At 34.6% G+C, this 20,242-nt stretch overlaps 1 protein-coding gene across 6 annotated transcripts in view; it reads left to right on the top strand.

Moving 5' to 3' along the window:
* FAM53B (family with sequence similarity 53 member B) overlaps nt 1–20,242 on the top strand; it is a 119,724-nt gene that overhangs the window by 13,891 nt on the left and 85,591 nt on the right. The gene's annotated exons all lie outside the window — the stretch shown is intronic.

Raw genomic sequence — 20,242 nt, forward strand, 5'->3', positions numbered from 1 at the left:
GTTGCATCTTAGAGTTGTTGAGGTTGAGAAATACTGCTATAAGGTAGCAGAGATAATCACAACCAAATTTGAATCACCAGATTGAGTGATTTTATACTTAGAAGAGCTAATTGATCACCAGATTAAAAAGTCTGATGGAAAGTTTTCTTCCATCGATGTATGAAGCACATACATTGGCATTCAAGTCTGATCAGCCTTCTTAGAATTTGAATTACATTTGCATTACTTTGATGGGATGTCTTGGTTTCTTTTTATTTCTGCCCGGCTAATGTTTCAGTCAGGATTATATTTAATTACAAGCAATTGTCTCAGGGAAGATGATTGTACTGAGTGATGACCATATGCTTTATTATCTGCATGATTTACTAGAAATTTGAATTAGATTTGGTACAAATAAATTGCTCTTATAAAAGAAAATCTTGCAAACATTTTCTAGTGGATTGAACTTTCTGTTTGCAATCTTATAAAATTATTCTACCAGCTTCATTCATTTTAAAAGGTTGCAGACACCTTAAATATTTAATTCTTAAATTAATTTTAACTATATTAAACTTTCCTGCCTGGGCAGGGGGTTGGACTAGAAGGCCTCCAAGATCCCTTCCAACTCTGTTGTTATATTATATTATATTATATAGATAATATATTCTCTATTGCCTCTATGAGTTGGTCATTAAGAGGCTTCCTATTTTTGATACATGAAACACCAAAAATTGACTCATCTCTGCAGAGATGAAAACCTGGCGTGTCAGACTCTCAATGTAATATTCTTTTTTTCTTAGCTAAAAGTTTGCAAGAAATTTAGAACACCATTTACAGGTCAATTTGTAATTATGATTTTAAAGAAATGTAATTTTACCATATATATTAGGCTTATTCATTAGGGTTACACTTTGTCTTTTCATCCCAGCTTCTCCACTCTGTTTTATTTTGTTTTTCCATAATGCTATAAATAAATAGGCTGGGTTGAGAAAGAGTGACTGGGCCAAATTTATCTAATCATGAATTGCACCTGGCCCTAGATTTGATTTTTTTCTCCATGTTACCATTCCAGTTCTTAAAATCAGAATCCTAATTAATATATTAGTAGCATTAACAGCACTACTAACTCTTATGAATGAGAGGAAAAACTATAAATACCGTTTCTTCCTTTTCATCATTTGCAGAATAAATTATACAAATTAAAGGATTTAGATTATGGTGATACAAGAGACACACACAGTCCTTATAGCACTGGTTAAATGATGTCACAGAAACTTTCACTGCAGTTTGCATGGTTGAAGAGAGTGGCTGCAGATGGTTTCTCTTGCACTCTAAGAAAGTATGTGAAATGGAAAGGGAGCATTCACATCCTCCTACATATTCATACCTCAATTAGAAATGGCAGCTCTGATTCCTTTGCAGCCAACGCACGTAGGGGCCATCTTCAGGGAACAGACCATAATGTATTTAATGAATCCGAGGAAAGTAAGACATTTTAAAGGCTGCAGGGCAATATAGACTCACTGTTCAATCTGCTAAATTTGCACTAATTAGAACAACTGCAGCTGTTTAGCTTCTCCTTCATTAGGAGAGCTTTGTATCTGACACATTGAAAACCCTTTGGTGATACTACCCATATTGTAAACAAAGAATGTAGTAGTGGTATTCATTTGTTGAAAAGATGGGTGCAAATTTTTAACTATTATCTTTTAGATAGTTTGCTCATTTCTGTATTCAGAAAAAATATGGTCTTAGCTGAATGAATTATTTGATAAATTGTCATCAAAATTCAAGCTGTTATGACTCCCTTTTCTGGGACTCGGTCAAACTGAACACAATGTGGCTTTCTTCTAAATTGGCAAGTGTGGAAATTCATTGCAAATTCTACTGGGCATATTCAAAGAAATATGAAAAAAAATTATAAAGTTGTTTGTGATGTGCTTTCCACAAGTCAAATGTAATAATATTTGGCATAGAATTTGAGATCTGTTCGCATCTGCTGGTGCTTACACATTAGAGCCAAAATATGTGCATGTTGGATCACTTCTAGGCTTCACAATTTGTGTAGTGTCTTGTCAATATTCTTAAATAGGATTTTCTTGGATGGGACTTTTTTGGATGCTGAATTGTTATAGTTGTATTTGTTACTGACGTTGAACCTTATACATACCTATTGACGTCTTTCTATTTCTATTTGGACTGCATGTAGCCTGGTAAAAATATACAATCAGATCAGCTTAATAAAATATCTACTCAGATATTTCTAAACAACTCTGGATCTGTGGTTCTCCATGAAGGTGCCTCCAAACTCATTATGGTTCTCTGAATTCCCATGCTGGTTGGAATTTCAGGCAGTTGTAGCTCCAACAATTTTGAGGGGTACCAGAGTTGACAAATTTGTTTATATTGTAACACCTTTGTATATTATCAGTAGAATAACTTGGTTCACTCACTATACTAAACGATAAAGTAATTCGTTTGTTTTGGATTATTAAAATGTGACATGAATATAACCCTTACAGTTAATAAATTTGTAGCCCTCAGTGTCTCCCTCTTCCTCAATCATCTTACCTGAAAATTGATAGCATGCTATCCCCTCATTTTGAGGTAAATAATAGATGAAAGTAGCAGTATCATTTCTAAAATAGGCATATTGCCCACTAAGAAATTGCCACCCTGGGCCTCAGTGTGTTGTGTAAATTAATTCCTTATTTATTATACAAAGTATAATTTTTCAGTGTATAATCAGATGAATAAGCCTATAATTAGAGATAGGAAGTTTATCCTTTTATGGTCACTGTTTGGAGGACAACATTTCTTCATTGTATCAGATTCTCTCCGTGGAGTACCAACTTTGAAGATTTCTCTCTCTTCTTGGTTATGAGGCAAAAGGCATTTCATCAGTCAGCCACAGAGGTAGATAAGAAAGGCCAGAATATCATCCTTGATGAAAGACCAATTCCATGAGTCTGCTCTTGTCCTTGAATTATCGTGCTCACCATTATGTATGAAATATGGGTTGATTTGAAAGAACTGCTACCCAATTCTTATATCTTCTGTCCTTCCTCCCAATTCTTTTTTTTTGTCCGTGTCTAGATTGCTACAGGGATGACTTAATTATACCATAACATTACTGGAAAGGGAAGCAGCTGGCATTTTCAGCCCAAATGATTTTGCAAAGAAACTTCAAATTTTATAAGTCTTACATGTGTAAGACTTAACATCATTTTTTAATATCAAAATTGAAGAGAAGGACCTTAAAAATATTAAAATGAATACACTATTGTTCCAAACTTTAATTTAGTCACCTGTATGAATCAGGTTATTTACAGTGAAGATTCTAAAATTCCTATGTTGTTTTAGTTAGTTTGAGGAATTATTTTAATAACCTCCCTTTAATCTATAGTCTTGTCAGATAATTTTTCTATACCTGTTTAATCAGAATTCTAGGGATATTCTGTGATCTGTATAATGTATGGGAACAGTTACTCAAAGAACACAGAATACCACATGCTATTTATAGCTTTTATTCTACCTTTCATCTGCTCTTTCAGGCACACTTTCTATCTGGTGCTATTCAGATACTTTGCTTAATGATGCTGATTAAAAAAAACCCTTTTAAATCTACTGGAATAATGGGAGGTCAGAATTCAATTGTGCCACTATATGTGGGAATGCCTTTCTCTCTTATAAAAACAGACTTGAAGCAGCACAGAAATAGGCAGATTTAGGTATTTGCATAACTGCTGAGTTTTAACAATGTGGAAAGAAAACATAAAAAGGAGATCCAGCCCATCCCTATTCTAGAATTCCATGTAAGGCAGTATCTGAGGCTGCTGTTAGAAATCCTAGAATATCTAATTCTGTATGTTCTCCATGACTCAGCAATAGAGTTCTTGCAGAGTTAAGATTTAAATGTGTTATGATGGTGGGTATTGTTATGTCAGCTGAAAATATGACTGCAAAATTTCTCTTGGAGAAATGCCTCTATTTGTTGTTGTACAGAAGAATCATTTGCTTTCTATTTATTTTCAAGAGGCACAGCTAAAGCAGCTTACCCCTCTTCCTCTGTCTCTGGTTGGTTTTAGGTTAACATATTTCTTTCATCATCTGACTAGACTTTCATTTTTGGGTAACATTCAACGGAAATTTAGCATACCTTTAAGAAATAGTTTGGCAATCCTTTTGCTAAAGAAACTGGATAAAATTAGGAGGTTTCATGCTGTGTACATAGAAAATTGGTGCTTGATGTTGGTCCAAACTATAGTGTGGTTGATATAGTGTGGTTCATAGTTGCAGTTTTGTATATTAGCACTAGCTAGAAATGGAAGCAGAGCCTCCATAGATTGTTACAATAAATGTATTAATTAATTTAAAATATGTTTGGGCTATAATAGCAGAATCACAAAATTTCAGGGTCAAGAACGTGCAAAAATAACAGTGGAGATTTTCTATGCAAAAAATATATAACAGTATGTGATAGTTTTGCACTTACAGTACATCTGTATCAGCCTGGCAATTCCTGTCTCAAGTCTGGCGGGTTTGAAAATATTTTGTAGGGTGCCAAGCTTTTTTTTTCCACTGCCAACAAGCATGCATTTACTTTTTTACTCCCCTTTCTTTAACTTTCTCACATTCTTAGATGCCTGATAATATTTTTATCCCACCTTTCTTCAGAAGAATAAGTATCCCATGCATGATTTTTCCCCCTACTCCCTGCAATTTGTATAACAATCTTATGTAGCTGGTTAAGTGAAGTAGCAATGACTTTGTTAATCAATGTTACAGTGGCTTATTATGTTTTGTATTTATATCATAGGGCATAGACATACATTCTGTTAGAAAATCCTGAAAAAATGAAGAATTTCTACCTGCCATTATCCATGTTTAGAATCCTTCTAAATCTTAATCCATTTGTTTATGTGTTTTGGAGCAATTCTTGGGTTACATTTGTTTTGTCAGAATACCCACCCATGCATCACTTGAAAAAAAATCACCATAGAAAAATAGACATCTCTTTACACAAGATGTATGTTTTTGATTAAATATAGATTCATTGAGAATTTCTATCTAACTCTATGAATGATAGAGTTGCACTCAATTTTCCTCTTGAACTAACAGGCCAGGTTAGGGCCTACTTGATAACAATCGTGATCCATTTTCTTGTTTACCTCTTAGGATGCTTGAGCATTTTTGTTATTGTTTGCATTCTGCCTGCACCACATAAAGTCATAGAAAACCAAATGAAGAGATTGGGTACGTGGTGCATCTTTGCTGGTCTTTAGAGTCATGCACTCTCTGGCCATCCTAATTATATATGCCCTCAAGCAGGGGAGTCCTGAACTGCTGAGATCATTCTATATACGTTAAAATATCAAACAAAATTTAAAAAAATTTAAAAAAAAAACCCCTCAGTCTTTGGGAGTTGGGTGGCAGATAAATTTAATTAATAAATTAGATTAATATTCAGCTGCTTACAGGATGACATAGGGAAATTGTATCATAGATAGTAGTAAAACTCTAGCACCAGATTGTGGAGTATGCTTGATTAATGGATAAGAAATTAACATAAATTGGGAGAAAACGGAAGCGTCGCAGCGATACTGGTTGGGAAATAGCGAAGCGCCAATGAGCTTTGCGAAAACCCAACCAGACAAACCGCTGTCCAGTCCAGTTTGGACTGGAACTGTCTTGGAGGAACGGGGGAGAGAGAGAGGCGCCTTGGAAGATCAAGAGGAACAGGCAAGTTCCTCGAAAGGTCAGAGGCAGCTTTTTGACCCGGTGGCAGTGGTGGCCATTGAAATGGCCACTACAAGTTGGAGCAACTGGGCTAAGATTTGAGCAGGAGCGGTGATTGAATGGAGTACTGTTACCGGGTGAATGATTGGCCAACTCACAGGTAAGAAAGAAACATTTTTAAAGCTTCAAAGAAGTCCCAACCCAAAATTAGCGGCTAATTGGCACACGGGAATTCAAAGTGAAGGAAAACAAAAAACAAAGAGGAACTTTAAGATCAAAGCCCTAAAAGGAAAACTTTCCATCTGGATTTAAAATTGGACTTTGAAGAAATTAAAAATAATAAAAGAAAAAGAAAACTGAGGAAAAGCATTCTTTAACAACAAAAGGATTTAATTGAAGAAGAGGAAGTAATTATCTTTGTGGATTAACAATTAACATTTTGTTGCTGGGGGGTTAGTGAATTGGACAAAGACATATGCTGGTGGAAAGAAAGCATTGCATTACTTAGACCACCATGGGAAACTACTGGAGGAATATTTGTTTAAACAGCTGGAACATGATTTCAAAAAGAATAAAGACTCAAACTGGAATGGTTTAAATGAACATTTGAATTGGACATTATTTAGAAAGAAAAAATAAAAAAGAGACATTATATGGACTTAAATTTGAATTATACATAAGCTAAAATAATACATTCAAAAATCCTTTCTCTTTAAATTGATAACATGGAGAGTTGGGAGCATGAGTATGAGAAACTAAGGGAAATTTTCAAAAGGTGTGAGAAGCGTTTAAGGGAAATAAAGAAGCGGAGGACTGGTTAGAATGTTTAAAAAAAAGGAAAAAGAAAATATGAGTGAGAAGCAAGAGGAGCAAGAATACAATGTTGAAAAGGAAATAATTGAAGATAAAAACATGGAAGATTACACTGGGATTGATAGTGACAGAATAAAAATAGATAGGGGGAAGTATCTCTCAAAAAAGAAGAGAGGAGAAGGAAATGGGAAAAAAATTGAGGGGGGAAATTAAAAGAGTAAAAATTAGAGAAAGGAAGCAGAAAGGAAGATACAAGAAAAAGAAAAAGAAGAAGAGAAGAGAATGGGAGAAATGGAGGAAAACATTAAGTAAGGGAATTCTGAAGAGACCGAAAGAAAATGGTTAAAAAGGGAAGAAAAATGGATAGCAGAAAGGAAATTAAAACATCAGTAGATTGATTTAAGGGAAGGATATTAGTAGTAGAAACTGTATGTAAGAAGTAAATTAGAAAAAATATATAGACTATTGTAAAAGGGAAGTAAGCAAGGATAAAATGAAGTGTATGTAAGAAGCAAAAAAGACTGTTTACTGTTTAATGTAAAATGGAGAGAAGTAGATGAAATGTGAAAGATAAAATGGGTTATATATTTTGTTGCCTGAGGATGTATGGATTGGAGAGAACAATAGTGGATGGTAAAGAAATACGTTTTAAATATTGAAAAGAACAAAGAAATTAATTGAATTAAGATATAAAACTGAAAAGTTAACAAATGATATAAATAAGGATGAAATGAAATATATGCAAGAAGTAAAAAAGGAAGAAGTGTACTGTTTAAGAAAAATAGATCAGCAGATGAAATGTGAAAGATAGAATGGTTTATAGGTGAAAATAATTGAAAGTGAGATATAAAATTGAATAAAATTGAAATGTTAGTAAATGATGTATTCCTACAACATCTTGAGTCTCCAAAGACCTATGCAAGGGTCCTTTTTGTAGACTTTAGTTCAGCATTCAATACCATCATTCCAGACATTCTTCTAACTAAGCTAAACCAGCTACAGGTACCGGAACAGACTTGTAAGTGGATCACAAGCTTCCTAACAAACAGGAAGCAGCAGGTGAAGCTAAGCAAGATCACATCAAATGCCTGTACAATTAGCACAGGGGCCCCCCAAGGCTGTGTGCTCTCCCCACTTCTCTTCTCTCTGTATACCAATGACTGCATCTCCAATGATCCATTTGTTAAGCTACTGAAGTTCGCAGATGACACAACAGTGATTGGTCTCATTCGAGACAATGACGAATCCGCATATAGACGAGAGGTCGAACGACTAGCCTTGTGGTGCAACCAAAACAATCTGGAACTGAACACACTCAAAACCGTAGAAATGGTGGTAGACTTTAGGAAAAACCCTTCCATACTTCCACCTCTCACAATACTTGACAACACAGTATCAACAGTAGAAACCTTCAAATTTCTGGGTTCTATCATATCGCAAGATCTCAAATGGACAGCTAACATCAAAAACATCATTAAAAAGGACAACAAAGAATGTTCTTTCTGCGCCAACTCAGTAAGCTCAAACTGCCCAAGGAGCTGCTGATCCAATTCTACAGAGGAATTATTGAGTCTGTCATTTGCACCTCTATAACTGTCTGGTTCGGTTCTGCAACCCAACAAGAAAAACACAGACTTCAGAGGATAATTAGAACTGCAGAAAAATAATTGCTACCAACTTGCCTTCCATTGAGGACCTGTATACTGCACGAATCAAGAAGAGGGCCGTGAAAATATTTGCAGATCCCTCGCATCCTGGACATAAACTGTTTCAACTCCTACCCTCAAAACGACGCTATAGAGCACTGCACACCAGAACAACTAGACACAAGAACAGTTTTTTCCCGAAGGCCATCACTCTGCTAAACAAATAATTCCCTCAACACTGTCAGACTATTTACTGAATCTGCACTACTATTAATCGTTTCATAGTTCCCATCACCAATCTCTTTCCACTTATGACTGTATGACTATAACTTGTTGCTGGCAATCCTTATGATTTATATTGATATATTGATCATCAATTGTGTTGTAAATGTTGTACCTTGATGAACGTATCTTTTCTTTTATGTACACTGAGAGCATATGCACCAAGACAAATTCCTTGTGTGTCCAATCACACTTGGCCAATAAAATTCTATTCTATTCTTCTATTCTAATGAAAGAGAAAAATAATTATTGAACTGGGAATAAGAATTTAAAGAAAATAAGAGGTGGAAGGTTGAACTAACTAAAAGATTGTAAGGTAAAAATGGAATAAGTTAAAATACATTGTTAATAATTTAAAAAATATGAGAGAAATTCTGAGAAATACATTCAATAAGTGGAGGAAAAACCAGGATTGTCTGGACACCATAGTGAAAAATACTGAATTGAAAATGAATACAGCAATAGAAAGAGATAAGAAGGAGTAGAGAGATGAAAGAAAGGGAGAAGGAGAGAGAGAAAAAGATGAAAGGGAAGAGGGGAGGAAGAAAGGGAGGGAAAATAAGAGTAGGAGAGAAGGTTAGATAGGAAGAAAGGAGGAGGGGGAGAAAGGAAGGGGAAGTAGAGAAGGAGTAGGAGAGAAGAAAGTAGGAAGGATAAAAGAAGGGAGGCAGAGAAGAGAGAAAGAGAAGAAAGATTGCTGTAAAACAAAAAAGATGAAAAGAAGAAAGGCAACCCTGAACATGTTTGAAGATATCAGTATAAAAACTGAATTATCTAAAAAATAATAAAAGAGAATATATAACAGTAAAAATGGAGAAATTAGAATTTGAGGGCGAAAGAAGATGTGATTTATATAAACAAGCATAGAAATATTAAGATACGATTAAAAATATGGAAAAAACACTTTAGCAGAAATTGCAACTAAGTAAAATGTATTTAGATATGTTAAGTTGTATAACTGAGTCCTTCGGGAGATAGGGTGGTATAAAAATTTGAATAATTAATAAATAAATAAATAAATAAGATATGATATGGCCAATACTCTGTTCATAAAATATGTGGTGGGGGGGTGAAGAAAAAAAATTGATTCAAAAAAAAGAGAAAGAAATTCACATAAATTATATTAAACATAGTGTTCAAACTTACCTTTCCCACCCTCCAGCCAGATTTACACCGGGTATCACAACAATTCATTTTAAATAAAATGTAAACAAAGTAACGGGACTCACAGTAACAAATAGGATTGAGAAGAGAAGACTGAACAGCTGTTCTCCACAAGTGGGTAAAAATATCTTATTACTGGCTAGTCAGTACTTGTCTTCTTAGAGAAGCCAAATAAATAGATCAGCTTTAGTCAAATGGTTACAGTTGGACACTAACACCCATCATCCCTCATCAGCAAGCCAATGAACATAATGCCTAGGATTATGGTAATGCAGACAGACATATCTTCAGAGCACTCTCTTTGGCATAGCTAATATAGACTAATATTATAGACTAATATTAGTTTTCTTTGCAGAGTTGCAAATATGTCCTTCATGACCTGCTAGAAGGAACTTCAGCTGCCAATTTAATGGTAGTTGTGAAATAATGAATTTAGTTTATAGACATGCTGATGAACAAGCAGTTATTTAAAGGGATTTGCTTTACAGTGAGAATGATACTAGCTGTTTGTCTTCAGTTGTCTCTACTTTTTTCACAAAGCTTTTTTTAAAGGAAGATTATCAGTTTATGTTAATCAAACTTTCTCAGTAACTGACTCCAGACAAGCAGTAGCTTGCAGTGTCATAATGATATAATGGCATCTATTTTATTTCAGACTATAGAAGGTAGTACTGTATAATAAACTAAGTCATAATCTTGCATTGAGAAACACTTAACTATGGTTCCTTCAGCAAACTAGCATTAAAGCAAGGTTTGGTGTAGCATAATGAGTAAACGTAGCCACTGGTTGAGAAGGAATATGTATTTAGAAACTTTGGGACTCTTAAATGATGCCCACAAAGGACATTTTTCTTTATAAAACATATGATTTTAGATTAATTAATGGAAATCATGGAAGAGGGAAATGACTTTGTGATTTACGGGCATCAAGATGCATCATTTTGTGCATTTATTTTATTGGTTCAATAAAATAGGTCCCATAATACATATGACGCCATGCTCTACTTCTTGTCTGCAGAACATTTGGTAATTGCATTGTTTGTTTGAATTAGTTGCTTGATTTCATATTCATTTAATTGTTAAGTTTGTTTCTAATAAAATATGAATTAATACTAGATTACTCCCATTATAATCCAAGTGTGCAAATAGATTAGTATATTAGAAGATAAATAGCTGCTGTTATATTCTGACAATTATCTTAAATTCCACACATAACAGTAGTGATTTTAGAGACACTTAATAAGAAAAAAATGGGTCATTGTTTTGTTTTACAATACGAAGAAAATCCATAGCAACATTTGCATTTAATAATAGTTGTAGAGAGCATGATAAACTTTGGTTCTTTCTATTTTATTTTGCTATTTGGGATTTTCATGAGTATGGAAAAACAATTATTAGCTCAAAGTTTCCAATTTCCACATATTGAGTATGTATGGTTATTCTTGCCAGTGTTTGTGATCGTCATCTCAACAGTGCTATTACTATGCATGGAAAGAAACTATAATGTTTTTTAAACATTGTGTAGGAATAGGTTGAGAAGATGTAGTTAAAAGGAAAGAAAAGAGATGGAATGCATGAGAATTTTCTGAAAGGAGGATTTTGACTATGTTGGGTTATGTAACTTGCTTTCAACTCAGATGAAACTATATCCTAGGAACAATCTCTCCCACCCCTCAAAAAATGAATGTGGCACATTTATTTATTTGTATCCTGTTTTTATTATTTTTACAAACAACCAAGGTGGCAAACATACCCAACACACCTTCCTGCTGTTATTTTCCTACAACAATCCTGTGAGATGAGGAAAGCTGAGAGACAATGCTTGGCCCAAGGTCATCCAGCTGGCTTTTGTGGCTAAGGCATGACTAGATCTCACCGTCTCCTGCTTTTAGCCTGGTGCATTTTAGCCACTAGCCCAAATTATATAAGTAGTGAACTACTTGAAATATTTAATGTTTTTTTGAAGGTACTAATTCCACATAACATAAAATTGAATTTTTTGAAGTTAATTTATAGGATATTAGTTTTTTATGTTGATTTTTATTTGTATTTATATTTTGTTTAATCTTGAGGTTTTAAAACTGACCCAGAGTCACACAGGAGATGGACAGTTACATAACTTGAATAAATAAAAAATATAGACGGAACCCATAATTTTAATCAACACATCAGTAATATTTGACTGTTTTTTTCTGAACTGTGGGAATTTAATCCGGGTCTTGATTGTCTTTTTCCTTGTATAACTCAGGAATATCTTGGAAAAAGAAAAGGATGAGGATGTTGATATATCATTTGTTTAGCTATTTGTTGAATAAGCCACAATTAGTTTGGGTCTGCAATATGTCCTAAGCCTAAATATGATTTATAAATTGCAGTGCCTGGATTGCACCATGGCACAGAAGCCAAATCCAAATAGACCCCATTACTTAGTGGAACAGCAAAGGAAAGACCAATAAAATACAGCTTGAATAAAATGGTTGAAAGATTATCTTACCGGGCAAGAAGTGAATGGTACATCCCATTACATCATAATACCTTAGTGGCTAGGAGGCACTCACCATTCCTTAAGCATTGGAGCTTACACTACAGTCATAACATTTGTCTAATTAAAGCCAGAGAGGAGATGAAAGGTAATGTATGTGAGAAGCTTCATGCTGGAGGAAAGTTATGCTTAGGGAAAAGAGAGTAGCCTGTAATATAAGTTCTGCATACATGGGTCTAGAACAGGGGTGTCAAACACCAGGCCTGCAGGCTGCATCCAGCCTGCCATGTGGTCAGATCCGGCCCGTGGGGCCATCCTGGAAAATGTAAGAGGCCGGCCCGGAAAATGTAAGGGGCCCATGTTGCTTAGCCCAGTCTACCCAATGCAAAGAGGAAACATGCTAGCAGTTTGGGGAGCAGTGTCAAGCTGGCCACCCCCACCCAGTTGGCCACCCCCACCAGGCTCCCTGAGGTCAACTACAGCCCTGATGCGGTCCTTAATGAAATTGAGTTTGACACACCTTGTCTAGAGTCTATGGAAGAAGATTCATGATTCCAAATTAATTAGAACTTTCTTTCTGAAGATATGATCACATTCCACTGCCAAGTTGGTTTGCTACAATGTGCATAAGATGAAATGGCCGGAACATTTTAAGAGATTCAAAATGTGGCTGCCTGACAATTCCCAGGAATGATTCATTTTGGATAATTTATTGACTTGCTGTTTATTTTAGGTCCACTTCAAGGAGACATAATGTTTCTGCATCCATTCTTTCTTCAGAAGGGAGGTTTTGTCTATTAATGGCACTCTTATTACCAATATTAAATAAATAGCAATCTGCCATCTATAAAAGCAAAAGAGGTGACTTATTTATATATGTGCTTGTCTATATGAATGTAAGTATATGGGTGACAGTATGGATATTGTAGAGCAGGAGTTTCAAACTCACGTTGTCACGGCGGCATCACGTGATGTATTGGGACTATTTCCCCCTTCGCTAAACTGGGCGGGGGCAAGGCCAGCACATGATGCAACCGGTCTGTGGGCTGGGAATTTGACACCCCTGTTGTAGATTATCAAATAGAAGTTTTTTATCTGGTTGTTTCACAACATTAACAGGTTTTTCTCCAAAATGTCCACTTGTTTCCTTCATGGAACAAAAATATTTTGTAAACATACAAACTTTTAATTGTGGGAATTGCTTGTTTCTTTGTCTAGATTTTTGATAAAGAAGGACACCAAGTGGTATAGTAGTTAAACTATGGACAGGGATATTGTAGAGCAGGGGTGTCAAACTCATGTTGTCACGTCGTAAATCTGTCCCCTAAGGCATGGAAGACCATTGGGTGAATTTGCATTAGTTATTCTCTCTCCACCCAACCTGTTGACAATGATTGAGTGTTAGTATAAATTGGAGGATTGCTATATATGTAGCATTGAACCATTGGAAAAAAGCATCATATAAATCAAATAAGTAATAAAATATTTATAAATCTGAGCTTTTGTGGCATATTGATGCAACCAAAGTAAGCATGAGCCCATTTTTCAAGCATAACAACATGTATATTTTATAATAAAATTGCCAGTTTGTAATTTAATTACTTTGCATTATAGTTGTGGCATAGTTTCGGACTCATGTAATATCAAATCCCAGAATTGCTGTGTGAAAAGGGAAGACTAATACTGTTCTTGAAAAAGTTTTTGGAAGGGCATCAAGATAACTTTTTCCCAGGGACAAAGAGATTAAATTCTCTTTCCCCAAGCATCTGAAAACTGAAGAACTAGGCCTGCAGTTGTTTCTTTGAAAAGTCAAATGTGCATTTAAGTAAAATTTCAATTTAGTGTGAAGAAAAGAAATATATTATTTCTTTATACTCTTCCCACATGTTTATATAGTTTCAACTATGTAACAGGATGTCCTTTTAAGATGTATTTTGCCTGTACTTGCATTATCATTGCAAATCTTTTGAGTTTCTGCAAAAGCATTAATCATTACTTTAAGAAAAATATAATTATCCTTGGAGAAAATTTGTTTTGATTCTAAATAACATTTAACTGCTGCTCAAGAGTAAGAAAATGGGTTTTAAAACACCAGACTGCTTATTGGTATGGTGGTTTAGTGCAGAACTTATTTTATTTATCACATTTATATAGCTGCCCATCTCATCAAAAGTGACTCTGGGCAGCATATGAATTTAATGAGTATATATAGCTTATATTTAACTTACTGATAAATATTTCCAAGTGTCTTTTAAGCATTCTTTTTCTCCTAGAAAACAGTAGCACAATACAGGTTGAAAGAACTTAACACAGTGGTAGAATGCATGATTTCTGTGTCTTAAATCATTGTTTTTATGAAAAGACTTCAGTGGACCTTAGCTGGAGATTGAGAAGGTGTATCACTCACACAATAATACGCAAATTAATATATTCATACATAGAATAGAATAGAATAGAATAGAATAGAATAGAATAGAATAGAATAGAATAGAATAGAATAGAATAGAATTATATTGGCCAAGTGTGATTGGACACACAAGGAATTTGTCTTGGTGCATATGCTCTCAGTGTACATAAAAGAAAAGATATGTTCATCAAGGTACAACATTTACAACACAATTGATGGTCAATATATCAATATAAATCCTAAGGATTGCCAGCAACAAGTTATAGTCATACATATCAGTGATTGGTTAAATGGTATCTTTCAGATCTTTAGAACTGGAATCCTTTTGTCTTGTTCATGTTATCTAGGTTGATAAGACTTATAATTCAAATAACTTGTACACTTCCATATGGTCTGCTATATTCTAAAGTAGTTACAGCACTTTCCTTATGCCCACTGACTATTTAAATGCCACAGTTATATAAATGTTTGCAGCTGAGATGATATTAATGCCATGAGATATAGCAAAATAAGAGTTTTTTTAAAAAGTTTGTCTGTTTTGCTCTCATTTGAAGGGGGAAAAATGAAAATTGCACTGCTATATATCCTGCTCATAGAGATGAGTACATAACTCTTGAATCTTTGGTGAATATATTCAACTAACATTCCTTTCTCATAAGTTTCTTTCTTATGATATTTCATTAATTATTAACAATGTCAAGAAAACTCCCTAGAGTACTTACTGTTTTTATCAGTGTAAGAAAACAGCGCTCTGCCCTTTTCAGAACTTAATTGCTTTTCTACTCCCAGGGCAAGCCAAGGGCTGATAAAAACAATTCATTTTGCAGAAAACAGCTGCCTTGAAAGATGGCATTAACTAATTGTCAGTCTTTTTAATAAAAATAACAATTTTTAATAAAATTAAATTCCAAACTAAATCAGCTACTACTGCTACTGTGGTACTTCACCTAACATGTGGTCCATAATGCATGGCCACTTAGAGGAATTACAATTTCCAGTAAGCCAAGCTGGAATGTCAACAATGAAAAGCTCTAGAAGCTCTATTTCACGGGTGTCAAACTCTTGGGGTCATGTTGCTGTCAGGTGATGTTTTGTGATCCTTTCCCCATTCGCGAAGCTGGGATGGGCATGGTCTGCGCAATTGGCCCACGGGCCGCCAGTTTACCACCCCTGCTCTATTTCATCAACATCTGGAGGGCTACAGTTTCAGTATTCCTGAAGTAGAATGGTACAAAAAGCTGACAGTAGCTGATAATTATGATGGGAGTTGTAATCCAGCACATCTAGACAGGACCAAGGTCAGGATGGTGATTCTATAAAACTGCTCCTTCTTCCCGTTTTTGTTTTAGTCTTGGCTCTTGCTTTATTATGAGAATAACAAGTGAAAAGAAGGGTGAGGGGCTCATTTTCATGTCTGCCAGATAAGCAGAGAACCTCCTGTTTTTCTCCCTCCTCCCCATTCATTTCCCCCCTCCCAGGAAGCTTCCGTAATATTGGTTTATGAGATTCAGCTGCTCAGATCTTCTTTCATTACTTGACATTGGCACATGATTTGTTTCAAATTCTGCTGGTATGCTATCAATTATTAGCTGCTGTACTTTCAAGGACTTCCCTTTTGCTTTGCTAGTTAACAGTTCTGAGGTGAAGTCACACACTTGTGTGACATAAGTAAGTCAGTTCCACTGGCTGGCTAAATTAATGTTCTGGATGCCCTGGGAGGTGAATGATTCAGGATCCTTTGCTTGTCAATAAAATGTCATGGGAGAGGCCACTGGAAGGTCGCTGGCTTAGTAACACTAGTTGGTGTATGTTTCTGCTTTTGTGAGTTTAACCAATCAGCAACTCAACTTTCTCGGTTTTGTGTCAAGGTTCAGGACTCTTTGGGGTCACTAGCTTGGTAGCTTTAGCCTGTAGGAATGAGGTCGAGCAAGAGGTCTTACAGAGGTCACTTTCTCATCGCCTCTATCTTGCTACAGGAGATATTGGCCACCAAGCATGTGGAGCTGCCACCTCCTAATGGTGAACATTTCTGATATATACTGAATATGCACTGAAGCTGCACTCTTTTTTCAAAAATAAAAGTGCTGAGTGGAAAAGAAATTTTAATATTGGCAAAATGGTAGTATAAAAGTTCATGTTAAATAGGCCTTTGGCAGTAGTAGGCTTTATGTCTGCATGTAGTATTTATATTTGTAATTGCAGGAGTGACAATTGGAACAAAACAGTAGGAAAATCAACTATTTTTTCTTCTGTTGACCCACTGTTTACTAGCTTTATTTTATTTATTTTATGCAGGGCATGGATAGAATGGAAGAAATGTCCTGATGCCACTATAGCTCACAGCATCCTCCCTAGTGGTTTTTCTGGCATGAGCTACTAAGACCAGATATAATTTTCCACATTTGTTTTTTACAACAACTATGGATTGTCTCTAACTGTAGCATAATTCTTACCTTCAAAGTTCTTCTTAATATGAAAAAGTGTCTTGATTATATGTTAAGTGTAGCGGTCAACATTTATGTTGTACACTTTTTTTTTTTTAAGAGAAGGGCAGTTTTAAGATAAAATCTGAACAGCTTGAATTAGCCTTCAAAAAAGCTTTCAAAGAAAAATAAATAGGCAGTGGTGATATTCCTAAATAATTAATACAGAATAAAATACTGTATATCAGTAATTATTTTTCATAATATTCTCATTTTCATGAGATTTTTACTGGTAGTTTTTTTTTAAATCATAGTTACAGGTTTTTATCTTCAGTAAGTGTTATAAGTTACCAAGATAATTTTATTTGGCAAAATCTGCTTGCTGCTAATAATTCTATTTTTCCCTTTGCTTAGCTCTAATCTCTCATTATATTTTTTTTCTCTTTCTACTTTTATATGTTTTTTCTCTCTTTCCATTCTTTCTTCTGTCTTTGTTTCACCAGGCAGTAATATTTGTACTTTTTGAGCTTCTAAGGGCTTGCATATGTACAGCATCTCTAGATATTTAAATAAAAATTAGTAGGGTTTTCTTTCCATTATCTAGATATTCCTTTCTGTCTATTTTCCAGTATCATTGAAGTAGTTGCTACGAGGCAAACCTCTTTTCCTATCACTCTATGTATGGAAGGAAGTTCAATGAAATACATTCAATGAAATAAATTTTAAAATCCAATTCATCATTCATTATTTGGTCCAATTCAGATTATAATCAAGAATTGATTATACAGCGAGATACTGAGACACACACAAAAGAAGCATAGCTAATTACTATTTCTGGTAACATTCAAAGGAATTCTTAATCAGTCTGAAGTGTTTCTGCTTGAAAAAAGATGGCCTCTAACCCTTGTTCTTTGTGTTAACTCTCTGAGACATGTAAGATATGAAAGGTGCTTATTCTTTAAGAGCAAGTAGGCAGTCTGAAAATATACCTAGATGTGTTCTAGTTCTCAGATTGAATTTATCAGAAATTACTGTTAGCCATTTCAACTCATTACTTTCCTCTTAGCCTTGGTACAGGCTATAGTACAGGGCAAACTGTATTTGATTATACTCACAAAGGTCAAATTCCATCATATTTCATTTTTTTCTACAGTAAATACTGAAAAAATGTATTGATTTTATTCCTTTCATAGTTCAGCACTCTAGGGGAATCTAGTTCTGATCTGATTTTTCTTTACAATTTTTCTTTACTATCCGACTGACCTTTAAGTGAATATTCATAATGGCACTTACTTGTGCATTCAAATACAAATAAACAAGAAGAATATGATTTATAAGTTGAGAGGAAAATTAATTTTGGCTCTTACTGAGTTCTAATACTAATCATTCTATTCCATTATATAAGACTGCTTGAATTTAATTGCATGTTAGAGAATAAATGTTTAGTGTGTAAGGGGGTAATGACTTTCCCCCTTTTCTTTACATTGGCAAAAAGCAGCATTTTAAACAGGATTATGGAATTATGTTGGAAAATTGTTTTCAAATTAATCTTATTTATAATCTGTTCATTTTTGTATTTAAGTATTTAGCTGCTAGGTCTGCCACAAGCTGAAAAAAATATTTTCTTGGCTATCTGACTGCTTTCCTATTCTACTTATAGCTCATATAAATGTATTTTAGTTGTTTGAATTTCAGTTTGAAAGGGTTTGAAGGCATCTAGAACATTACATAAATTGAAAAAAAAAGAGTGAATCATGTGTAAACAAATTCATGAATTACAAAATACCTATTCAACTTTTAATTTCATTCCAAAGGAGAATCATCCTGCTGGACCTCGATTAAATATGTCGATACGTGTGATAGCATTGAAGTATAAAATTATCAGAATATGTGTATGTTTTAACTCTAACTTTTTAAGCAAGCCACTTAGCAAAGTAATCACAGTTTGTTTGGCTAATTCTCATTTGTTCTGTCAAAAAAGACCCAAAAGGAATGGATGTGGCACCAAACAAAAGTTCAGAATTTTGAATTCAGATGTAATGAAAAGCTATGGTTAAAATAAGTTAGGATTTGTAAATGACTAAACTATAGCTTCAAATAGTAGTTTGTTGCCAAATAAAGGACACATTTATCCTAGGGGTGCATTTGTATAACACAAAGCAAGCTACCAGTATGTTATTGCTTTGCATAAGAACCAGGCCCGTACTACAGAGATGTAGATCATGAAAGCACAGGCTTGGAAGTAATTTTGGAAGCGTCTTCTAGTCAATCTCCTGTCTAGTGCAGGAATCCACATATTATTCCATACAAATGGCTATCCAGTCTTTTATCAAAAGCTCTGCTGATGGAGCATGCACCACTTCAGGAGGCAGGATGTTTCACTGCTTAATGGCTCCCAGAGTCAGGAAATTCCTTCTTATCGTAGCTATATCTCTCTCTGTATCTTATTTCTCACTGTAAAACCGCTACCCATAAATCAGTACTCCAGAAATCTCCCTAATGCATGTAAGTATTGCTGATGTGTCTCCTCATGCTGTTCACTAAAGCCCATGCTTTTAATTGTATACAGTATCAACCTTGTGAACTCTCAAGCTTCTTCTTTCTGCTATGTATTCAAGATGGACAGTGATTAATATTTATATGCATTTATATGTTAGTGTGTAGGTATATACTTATGCATGTTTATAGCATATCTATATGTGTGTTAGGTATATGTATACTTTTGAGAGTAGGCAACAGAATTTCATTCTTAATGTGTGCCAGAGTCCCACAAAAAAAAAATAACAATAAAGGTTATCTTATCTTTTCTGAAGATAAGATAAGATAAGATAAGATAAGATAAGATAAGATAAGATAAGATAAGATAAGATAGCTCTTCTCTTCAAGATCACACTGCCAATGGCAGCCTCGGTGAAATACTCTGATAGTTTTGTTGTTACTGTTTCAACTTCTACCCTCAAAAGCTCTACCCTCTATAGAGCACTGCACGTGAGAACAACTAGACATAAGGACCATTTCCCCCCGTGCCATCCCTCTGCTAACCAACTAATTCCCACAACACTGTCAAACTATCTAGAAAGGCAGTATTACCATCATTATTCTCATCTTCCCTATTATCTATCTCTTTATCTTCTTATGAATATAATTTTGTTGCTTTTATCTTACAATTTATATTGTTTATTTAGTGTCCTAGTTTGATATATGTTGATTGCTTATTTAGTATCCATGACTATCACTAAGTATTGTATCTAATGTTTTATGATGAATGTATTTTTACAGTGACTATGATAATAATCCATGACTATTG

Source organism: Ahaetulla prasina, chromosome 6 (assembly GCF_028640845.1).
Source record: "Ahaetulla prasina isolate Xishuangbanna chromosome 6, ASM2864084v1, whole genome shotgun sequence".
Taxonomy (NCBI): domain Eukaryota; kingdom Metazoa; phylum Chordata; class Lepidosauria; order Squamata; family Colubridae; genus Ahaetulla; species Ahaetulla prasina.